The sequence below is a fragment of the Phocoena sinus genome, chromosome 14 (assembly GCF_008692025.1).
Source record: "Phocoena sinus isolate mPhoSin1 chromosome 14, mPhoSin1.pri, whole genome shotgun sequence".
NCBI classification, from domain to species: domain Eukaryota; kingdom Metazoa; phylum Chordata; class Mammalia; order Artiodactyla; family Phocoenidae; genus Phocoena; species Phocoena sinus.
Window position 1 is genome coordinate 63,849,482 of NC_045776.1, and position 10,290 is coordinate 63,859,771.

Here is a 10,290-nt window from a genome sequence, read left to right on the forward strand (position 1 = left end):
GGAAGAGAACAGCTCTAGGTACTTAGAAAACTAAAAAAATTGAAGAAAGAAATAATTATTAACTCCAGATAAAATAAACTTGTAAGAAAAAGAAAATGTAATAATAATTTACAGCTTGAGTGAACAAAGTTTACTTACTTGGTCAATAATGTAAACACTAACTATTGATTTAACTATACACAGTGGAAAAATATATTGTGAGGATGAAAGGAGAAAAGTGGGGTTACAGTATCACAGAAGAGCTAATTCCTCACTGCCAGAATAAGAAATAAATATTGTCTAAAATTGATAAATAAAATAAATCCTTCTTTACTACTAATTACGTTAGGGAATTCCCTGGTGGTCCACTGGATAGGACTCAGAGATTTCACTGCTGAGGGCCCAGGTTCAATCCCTGGTTGGGGAGCTAAGCAGTGTGACACGGCCAAAAAAAAAAAAACATAAATGGACTAAACTCTCCTATTAAATGACAGAGACTGGCAGAATGGATAAAAATACGGGACCTTATCTTTATGAGGTCTACCAAAGGTTCACATTAGATGTAAAAACACAAAGAGCTTGAGAGTACTGATAAAAGAATGGAAAAAGGTATTCTTTGCAAATAATAAACAAAAGAGCTGAGGTCACTATATTATTGTCAGACAAACAGAATTTCAATTAAAAAAGATTACACGAGGGCTTCCCTGGTGGCGCAGTGGTTGAGAGTCCGCCTGCCGATGCAGGGGACGCAGGTTCGCGCCCCGGTCCAGGAAGATCCCACGTGCCGCGGAGTGGCTGGGCCCGTGAGCCATGGCCGCTGAGCCTGCACTTCCGGAGCCTGTGCTCTGCGGCGGGAGAGGCCACAGCAGTGAGAGGCCCACATACCGCAAAAAAAAAAAAAAAAAAAGATTACACGAGGGCTTCCCTGGTGGCGCAGTGGTTATGAATCCGCCTGCCAATGCAGAGGACATGGGTTTGAGCCCTGGTCCGGGAAGATCCCACATGCCATGGAGCAACTAAGCCCGTGTGCCACAACTACTGAGCCTGCACTCTAGAGCCTGCGAGCCACAACTACTGAAGCCCGCATGCCTAGAGCCCATGCTCCGCAACAAGAGAAGCTACCGCAATGAGAAGCCCACGCACCACAATGAAGAGTAGCCCCTGCTCACTGCAACTAGAGAAAGCCCGCACACAGCAACGAAGACCCAACACTGCCAAAAATAATAAATAAATAAAAATAAATTTAAAAAAAGATTACAAGAGACAAAGAAGGTCATTATATATTGACAAAAGATTAAATAAATCAAGATGGACAGAACTGAAGGGAGAAATGGACAATACTACAATAATAGCTGGATACTTCAATACCCACATTCAGTAGTGGATAGGACAGCCAGATTGAAGAACAATAAGGAAATAGAGAACTTGAACAACATTATAAACCAGTTAGACCTGACATAAACAGAACACCACACAACAGCAGCAGAATACACATTATTCTCAAGTGCTCATGGAACATTCTCCTGCACAGATCATATGTTAGGCTGCCAAACAAGTCTTAATAAATTTTACAAGGTTGAAATCATTCAGAATATTTTTTTCAATCATGATGGATTGAAACTAGAAATGGATAACAGAAGGAAAGCTGAAGAACTCACAAATATGTGAAAATTCAACAACGTATACTCTTAAGCAACCAATGGGTCAAAGAATAAATCACAAAGGGAGTAAGACAATACCTTGAGATGAATGAAAATGAAAACACAATATACCAACATTTAAGGTGTTCAGTGAAAACAGTGCTCAGAGGGAAATTTATAGCTGTAAATGTCTACATTGAAAAAGAAGAGCTCTGTCTCTAAAATCAAGAACCAAGATGTGTGCTTTCAACACTTCTACTCAACATACTATTAGAAGTTCTAACCAGAGAAATTAGGTAAGAAAAAGAAATAAAAGTCATCTGAATTGAAAAGGAAGGTAAAATTACCTATGTTTGCACACGACATGATTTTATATGTACAAGACCCTAAAGATTATACAAAATACTGTTAGAACTAATAAACGAATTGAATAAAGTTACAGGATATAAAATCGACACACAAAAATCAGTTGCGGGCTTCCCTGGTGGCGCAGTGGTTGAGAGTCCGCCTGCTGATGCAGGGGACACAGGTTTGTGCCCCGGTCTGGGAAGATCCGACATGCCGCGGAGCGGCTGGGCCCGTGAGCCATGGCCACTGAGCCTGCGTGTCCGGAGCCTGTGCTCCGCAACAGGAGAGGCCACGACAGTGAGAGGCCCTCGTACCACAAAAAAAAAAAAAAAAAAAAAAACAGAAAATAAGAGTTGGCAAACATGGGGGATATTGGAACCCTGTACCTTACTGGTGGGAATATAAAATGGTGCAGCTGCTGTAGAAGACAGTTTGATAGTTCCCCAAAAGGTGAAAGATACAATAACCATATCATCAGCAATTCCACCCCTAGGTATTGATGCACACCCCAAAGATTTGATAACAGGAACTCAATGTTCATAGCAGCATTATTTACAATAGGCAACGTGTGGAAACAACATAAATGTCATGTTTGTTCACATGTTTATCCATGAATGGATAAACAAAACGTGTACATACATAAAATGGAATGTTATTCAACCATAAAAATGGAAGTTCTCATATATTCCACAACATGGATGAGCCTTTAACACATTATGCTAAGTGAAATAAGCCAGATACGAAAGGACAAATATTTATGATTTCACTTATATGAGTATTTAGTAGTGACGGAAAGTAGATTAGAGGCTGCAGGGGTTGGAGGTAGGGTGGAAGCTGGGGAGTTATTACTTAATGGGTAGAGCTTCTACTTGGGGTGATGACAATGTTTTGAAAATAGTGCTGATGGCTGCACAACACTGTGAATGTGCTTAATACCACTGAATTGTACACTTAAATGATCAAGGTGCTAAATTTTGTTATGTATATTTAACCACAGTTAAAAAATGGTTAAGGGACTTCCCTGGAGGCACAGTCGTTAAGAATCCGCCTGCCAGTGCAGGGGACATGGGTTCGAGCCCCGGTCCGGGAAGATCCCACATGCCTTGGAACAACTAAGCCCGCGCACCACAGCTACTGAGCCTGAGCTGTAGAGCCCGCGAGCCACAACTACTGAAGCCCGTGTGCCTAGAGCCTGTGCTCTGCAACAAGAGAAGCCACAGCAATGAGAAGCCCGCGCACTGCAACGAAGACCCAATGCAGCCACAAATAAATAAATACATTTATTTTAAAAAAATGGTTAGAGTGGCAAATTTTATGTTAGATATATTTTATCACCAAAAAATCAGTTAGCTACATTTGTGAAAGCTGATTTCTGGATTTTTTCCAGTTCCACTGATCTATCTGTCTACCCTTGTGGCAGTACCAGACTGTCTTGATTACTGCAACTATACAGTAAGTCTTAAATCAGGTTCTGTGAGTCCTCCAACTTTATTCATATTTTTCTAAATTGTTTGAATGGTTTTAGTTCCTTTGACTTCCCATGTAAATTTTACAGTCAGCTTGTCTATATCTATTTTAAAAATTCAGCCACTGGAATTTTTATTGTAATAACATTGAAGTTGTAGATCAGTTTGGGGAGAATTGGCATCTTTACTATTTTAACTATTCCAAACCATGCGCGTAGCCTGTCTCTCTATGTATTTAGATCTTCTCTGATTTATTTCATCAGAATTTTGTAGTTTTCAGCATAGAGTTCCTGTTCATATTTTGTTAGATTTATAGCAAGTATTTCATGTGTTTTGGAGCTATTGTAAATGGTAGTGGGGTTTTTTGTTTGTGTTTTTTTGCGGTACGCGGGCCTCTCACTGTTGTGGCCTCTCCCATTGCGGAGCACAGGCTCTGGACACGCAGGCTCAGCAGCCATGGCTCACGGGCCCAGCCGCTCTGCGGCATGTGGGATCTTCCCGGACCAGGGCACGAATCCGTGTCCCCTGCATCGGCAGGCGGACTCTCAACCACTGCGCCACCAGGGAAGCCCAGTAGTTTTTTTAATTTTTATTTTTACTTAAAAAAAATTTTTGCTCTTACCTGTTGTTTTTGTTTGGGTTTTTTTGCTGCACCGCTTGTCATAAGATCTTAGTTCCTGGACCAGGGATGGAACCTGCACCCCGTGCAGTGGAAGTGCAGAGTCTTAAGCACTGGACTGCCAGGGAAGTCCCTAGACGGTAGTTTTTAAAAAAAGTTTCTGTTTCCAAAACCAGTAGAAACGTTATTGATTTTCCTGTATTGAACTTGTATCCTGCAACCTTGCTAAACTAACTGGTTAGTTTTAACAGGGTTTTTAGGAGGATAGATTTTCGGGAACTTTCTACATGGATAATCACATCATCTGCAAAGAGAATCAGTTTCTTTCTTTCTTTCTGATCTGTATTCTTTTTACATCTTTTTCTTGCCTTATTGCACAGCTAGGAATTCCATTAGTTGGCTTTGTACTGTAAGGAAGAGCTTTTCTTTTTCCTTTTCAAAATGGACTCATGGATTCCTGTGTAATTTAGTTATTTTATTTTATTTTGATTTCCAGCTGCCCCAGATTTGGTCAGTAGGAGCTCCTCCAGTTGACCCCTATATCCTGTGGCATGTCACCATCATTCTTTGAACTTTGTTACTCTCCAGGCGGCCCAGCCCTGGAATCAGCCATTTCTTCAAGGAGCCCTAATTCTTTTTGGTGTAGGATGGTGTTTAGAAACCAAGATCTGGGTGTCTGGTGTGCTTGTTGCTAATGGGATGACATTGTTTCTAGGTGCTCTCACTGGAGAGAGCTAGGGAAAAAAATATACACACGTGTGTGTGTGTGTATGTGTGTGTGTGTGTAAATATATACATATACATATAAATATGTACATAAACATATATATTTCACACTGACATCTCCAATTGCTCAGGGCTCTTTCCAGCCTCCCCCCTTTCCATATTTGCAATTCTCTTCTCAACAGTGAGAAAAACCTGGCACCCATACATTTGCTCAATCCCCTTGCACGTAACTGATTTTCCGACCACACCAGCTGCCTCCTTGGCTTCCAGCCATGCTGCCACCTCCAAGGGAAGGAAAGGCAGGAGAGGAAAATGGAGCAGGAGGGTCTTGAACACTTTGCAATCCAGCCCTCCACTCCCTCCCCACTGCCTGCCCTGCTTCTCTGTGGCAAGTAGCCCTCCCAACTATCCCTGCCTCAGCCTCTTCCTCAGCCCCTTCACTCCTGGCTTCCAAACGGTTTCTTTCGTTTCAATTTATGAATTTGTGTGTGTGTGTGTGTGTGTGTGTGTGTGTGTGTGTGTGTGTGTGGTATGCGGGCCTCTCACTGTTGTGGCCTCTCCTGTCATGGAGCATAGTCTCCGGACGCGCAGGCTCAACGGCCATGGCTCACGGGCCCAGCTGCTCTGTGGCATGTGGGATCTTCCCGGACCGGGGCACGAACCCGTGTCCCCTGCATCGGCAGGCGGACTCTCAACCACTGCGCCATCAGGGAAGCCCATGAATTTTTTAAATTATAAAAATATTCCAGACTTCCCTGACCGTCTAGTGGTTAAGACTCCATGCTTCCACTGCAAGGGGCATGGGTTCGATCCATGGTCCAGGTAACTAAGATGCCACATGCCCCGCAGGTGGAAAAAATAAAAATTCATGCTCATTTTTGCAAGTTCAAACCATGCAAAGCCTGTAAAACAAGGCATGAGGGCCAGAGCAGAGAAGCCCCTCCACTCCACCTCCAAGAGGTACCTGCCCTTCTTTCCTGTGCTTTTAAGAACATACTTGCATATTTACATAATTAAAAATGTTAAATAAACATTAGAATGAGATAGTTTTGTATATTTTCATTGCTTTTTTCCTAATAAATCTACCACAATCTTCTAACCAGACACATCGGAATCCATTATAAAAATGTACCATAGGGCTTCCCTGGTGGCGCAGTGGTTGAGAGTCCGCCTGCCGATGCAGGGGACACGGGTTCGTGCCCCGGTCTGGGAGGATCCCACATGCCGCGGAGCGGCTGGGCCCGTGAGCCATGGCCGCTGAGCCTGCGCGTCCGGAGCCTGTCCTCCGCAACGGGAGAGGCCACAACAGTGAGAGGCCCGCGTAACGCATAAAAAAAAAAAAAAAAAAAAAAAAAAAAAATGTACCATAACTTAGCCTTTTACCTCCAGATCCCGTTTTCAAAGGTGACAGTCATGTGTGATGATGCCCTTCCCAGCCACCGGCTGCCTCAAAACCCCGCGCTGCATCCGCTGGCAGCTTTGGACCGGGCTTGGCAAGGGAAGGCTGGCAGGAGCCTGGAGGGGGAAGAAGAGGGTTCATTCGCTGGCTCCCTGCGTGCAGAGCGGAGCTCAGATTCCCCTGCCGCGGGAGCCTCCATGCACACGCAGGGCAAACACTTGTGTCCCTTGGCCAGTGGGCGAAGCGGTCACGTCCCCTTCCAGGCAGCACCGCCCACCGCGGAGGGCTCTTCACAACGCGAATGCAGTTGCAGAGACCATAGGCGGCTTGTCATTGCCGAGGGACACGAGACAAACCCCAGTGCGGCATCCCAGGCCCCTGGCCCTCACCCACCACCCCAGGCCCCACGTGCTCCACCTTTTCCACCTGTGTTTGACCTTCTAAAAGTTCTTGAGACCTGAGACTTCAGCACAGCATGCTTAGGACTAATTGCCGGCGCACACAGTTCTGGTTTCTAACAGGCTGACTCTGTTCTCACCAGCCCCGCGGGCAGCCAGGCAGCTCTCTGTCCCGTAGGGTCCCAGCCACAGCCCGTGCGACCAGAGGTGGCAAGCTCAGTTCTGACTCTGGAAGAAGGCGGCCTGGGCTCTGCCTCGCGCCAGCTGCAGCCCTAAGCCTCGGGCTCCTCCTCTGCTCAGGGATCAAGTGACCTTCAGGGCCGCAGCGTAACTCAGTGAGCCGCGCCTCTCCAGCCCAGGGTCTGGCACACAGTAGGTGCACAGTAAGTGCTGACTCTCCCCAACTCCTGGAGGGTTCACCCAGGTTCCCTTGTGGCTGGCTCTCTGGGCCCAGTGGTCGTCCCTCAGCATGGCCATGGTCTAACCACCGCGGCACCCTGGGCCACTGGCCTTTTGACTGTCACTGTCCACCTGCTCGTGTGGCCGTCTTGGAGCTCCGTCCATAGCCCTGCTGCCTGGCACCTCCCCCGGTAGGCCTTCCCTCCCACCTTCCATGACTCCCCCAAGTGCGCTGCCTGGGTTACCCAGAGTCTGGCCCGAGCCTTTTTATTTTGTATCCAGGTGTAATTTACATACAGCGAACTGTCCCGATCTTAAGTACGTGGTCTATTGAATTTGGACAAAAGTGTTCATCTGTGTCACCAAGACCCAAATAAAAATGGAGACTATTTCCATCACCTAGAACCTCTCCTGGGGCCCCTTTCCGGCCAATCCTCCACCTAGAGGCAACCAGCCATTTTGGCTTCTAGGACCACAGATTAGCACTGCCCAACCTTGGAATCCCTAGTGGACTGTCCCAGGCTTCTCTGCAGTGGGGCCTGGTGTTCTCTGAGTGTCGTGGCGCTTTGAGGGCTGGTAGGAGGAGGCCGAGGAGCTACCAGGGCATCAGAGGCACAGGTGCATAGGCCCTGTTGAGGGGGGCTGCTGGAGACGTAGTGTCTAAACCACAAGAGAACACAGGGGCAGCAAACTCTTCCTCCCGGGCTGGCCGCAGGTTTACTCTTCCTTCCGCCCTGAATGCTGTTCCTCCCTTTTCTCTTTGCATGTGGTTAAGCGCTTCTACCATGGCCCCTACCCCTTGCTCTGACCCACGCGTGAGTTTGTGTGTCTGTCTCAGGTCTTAGCCACAGGCTCAGTGCCAATTACATGGCCTAGCAGCCTCCAGGCGCACTCAGAATGTCACTGGCCACCAGGCCCTTGTTCCCGAGCTCACGACTCTCCCACTGCCCCGTCTCCAGAGCTCCCTGAGCCTGCCTCCTCGGATGGGGAGGTGTCGCCAAATAGCCAGGCCTCCTGGCATTCGCCCACCTGCTTGGTCCTCGGGCCCCTGCCCACAGCAGAGCCTGCTCAGGCGGGGCCTCCGTCCCGTTCTCCACCCCAAGTCTAGACCAGCAAGCAATTGTGAAGGAATGAACCGTTTCTGTCTCTTTAAATAGCGTTAAAGCTCCCCTCCACCGCTTTGATTTTAAAAGTAAAACATACTTATCAAACATTTGGAAAATATTACAAAAATAGTAATATAAAAGCCAAAATAGAAATCTGACTACCTAGAGGTAGGTAATCACGATTGCAATCATAGTGTGATTCCTTTCAGCCTTTCCTCTGTGTGGAGACTGGATATGTCTCCTTGTACATTTGTCCATTTACGTAGGTGATCAGATACATGCTTTCAATACACTTTGTATTTTGCTTTTGCCATTTAACATCACCTAAGTTTTTGCCCTAATCTTTACATTTTTCTAATTATTTAGATTTCCTTTTTGCCCCCCTATTTCATCTTACTAAAATTATTTGGGAACAGCATTTTCAAACACTAAGAATCCACTCTGTGAATGACTACAACTGGTGGAGCTCTAGGCTGTGTTCCATATCTGGCTACAGTGGCAGTGAGGACCCTGGTCACCCACTAGTCACTGTCCACGCCTCCCATGCACAGTGATCAGACATTCTGGTGTTTGCTGTTGTCCCAACTGTCATTAATAGTCACTCATTTGCTCTCAGCAGTGTCCCCATGTGGACAATAGGTCTAATGGACCTCCTTCAGGGGGCTAGGAGGCATCTGGAGATGAGGGTGGGCAGAGGCCACTCTCAGGTTCTGGGGACCAGTGTGGAGGATGGTGACACAATCCCTGAACCGAGGTGGAGCTAGGGGGAAGGGCAGTGGGTTTTGGAAATGTTGGGTCAGAAGTGTCCACATGACACTCCTGGTATATGGGCACTAGGACACTCGTTGAGAATGTGCACAGCAGCTCCGTTTCTGCAAAAAGCCAGAAACTCACACCACATGGATGAATCTGAGAAACAGGACGCTCAGTGACAAGGCATGGAGAAGAATGCAGCCAGCACAGTCCCATTTTCAGAAAAGACAAGCAAGACGAACTAATGTGTCGGGAGATGCACGATGTAACTGATTATCATCAGTTACATCCAATCTATGACATCGCTTCTTGGTGTTTATGTCAAACACTTGATGGAAGAACTGCCCAAGCTGGGAGAGGCAGTCGTGACAAGGGACGGCTCTCGGCGAGGCCACCCAGGCTGGACGGGAAAGGCAGTTGCTGAGAACCAGCTTCATCTGTGAGGCCTGAATTCACGCAGAACGTGACGACACCAACAGGCCTTAAATGGACCAAGTTGCTGCCCGTTTTTGCCAATGAAATATGTACATGCAGTTCAGGCTCAAATTCATGGTTCTTTCATTTTTATGTATTTATTTTTGGCTACGTTGGATCTACGTTGCTGTGCGCGGGCTTTCTCTAGTTGTGGCAAGCTGGGCTACTCTTTGTTGCAGTGCATGGGCTTCTCATTGCAGTGGTTTCTCCTGTTGCAGAGCATGGGCTCTAGGCGCATGGGCTTCAGTAGCTGCGGCGCTTGGGCTCACTATTGTGGCTTGCAGGCTTGAGAGTGCAGGCTCAGTAGCTGTGGCGCATGGGCTTAGTTGCTCCGTGACATGTGGAATCTTCCCAGACCAGGGCTCAAACCCGTGTCCCCTGCATTGGCAGGCGGATTCTTAACCACTTCGCCACCAGGGAAGTCCCTATGGCTCTTATATTTAATCTTTTTCATCTTCAGCAACTTTATATTGTTTCTTTCTAGGAAAAAAGGTGTTTTTCACTTCTAGAGGCTTTTTTTTTGTTTTGTTTCTAAACACTTAACTTGGCTATTTTGTTCCACACCCAAAATCAAATCTTGTTTTTCCTCTTCTCTCTTTTCTAAGTTTTGTCCGTAGTCATATTACTTTTATAATTTAAGAAAGGAGGGGGAGGGGAGGGGGAGAAAAGGGAGGAGGAGGAGGTCTCCCCAGCCACAGCCATAAGGAGTGGTAGAGACAGTGGTCTGAGGAGGTGGTCTCAGACCACCTGGGGGTACCCACTGCCGGGGCTGGAGTGGTCCCCAGGCTGCTCTGAGGAGGCTGCACACACCCCTTGGCCTTGGGCGCCCAGATGTCCAGGCTCAAGTCCCCAGAAGCAGACCCAGGATGAAGTGCAGCTTCCTGGGTGGGGCCGGTGGAGGGTCTGTCCTTGACTGGTCCAGAACCAGGGCGGGCAGCTAGGAGCCCCGGGACACTCTGAAGGGAACTGGGGGGCCGGCTAGT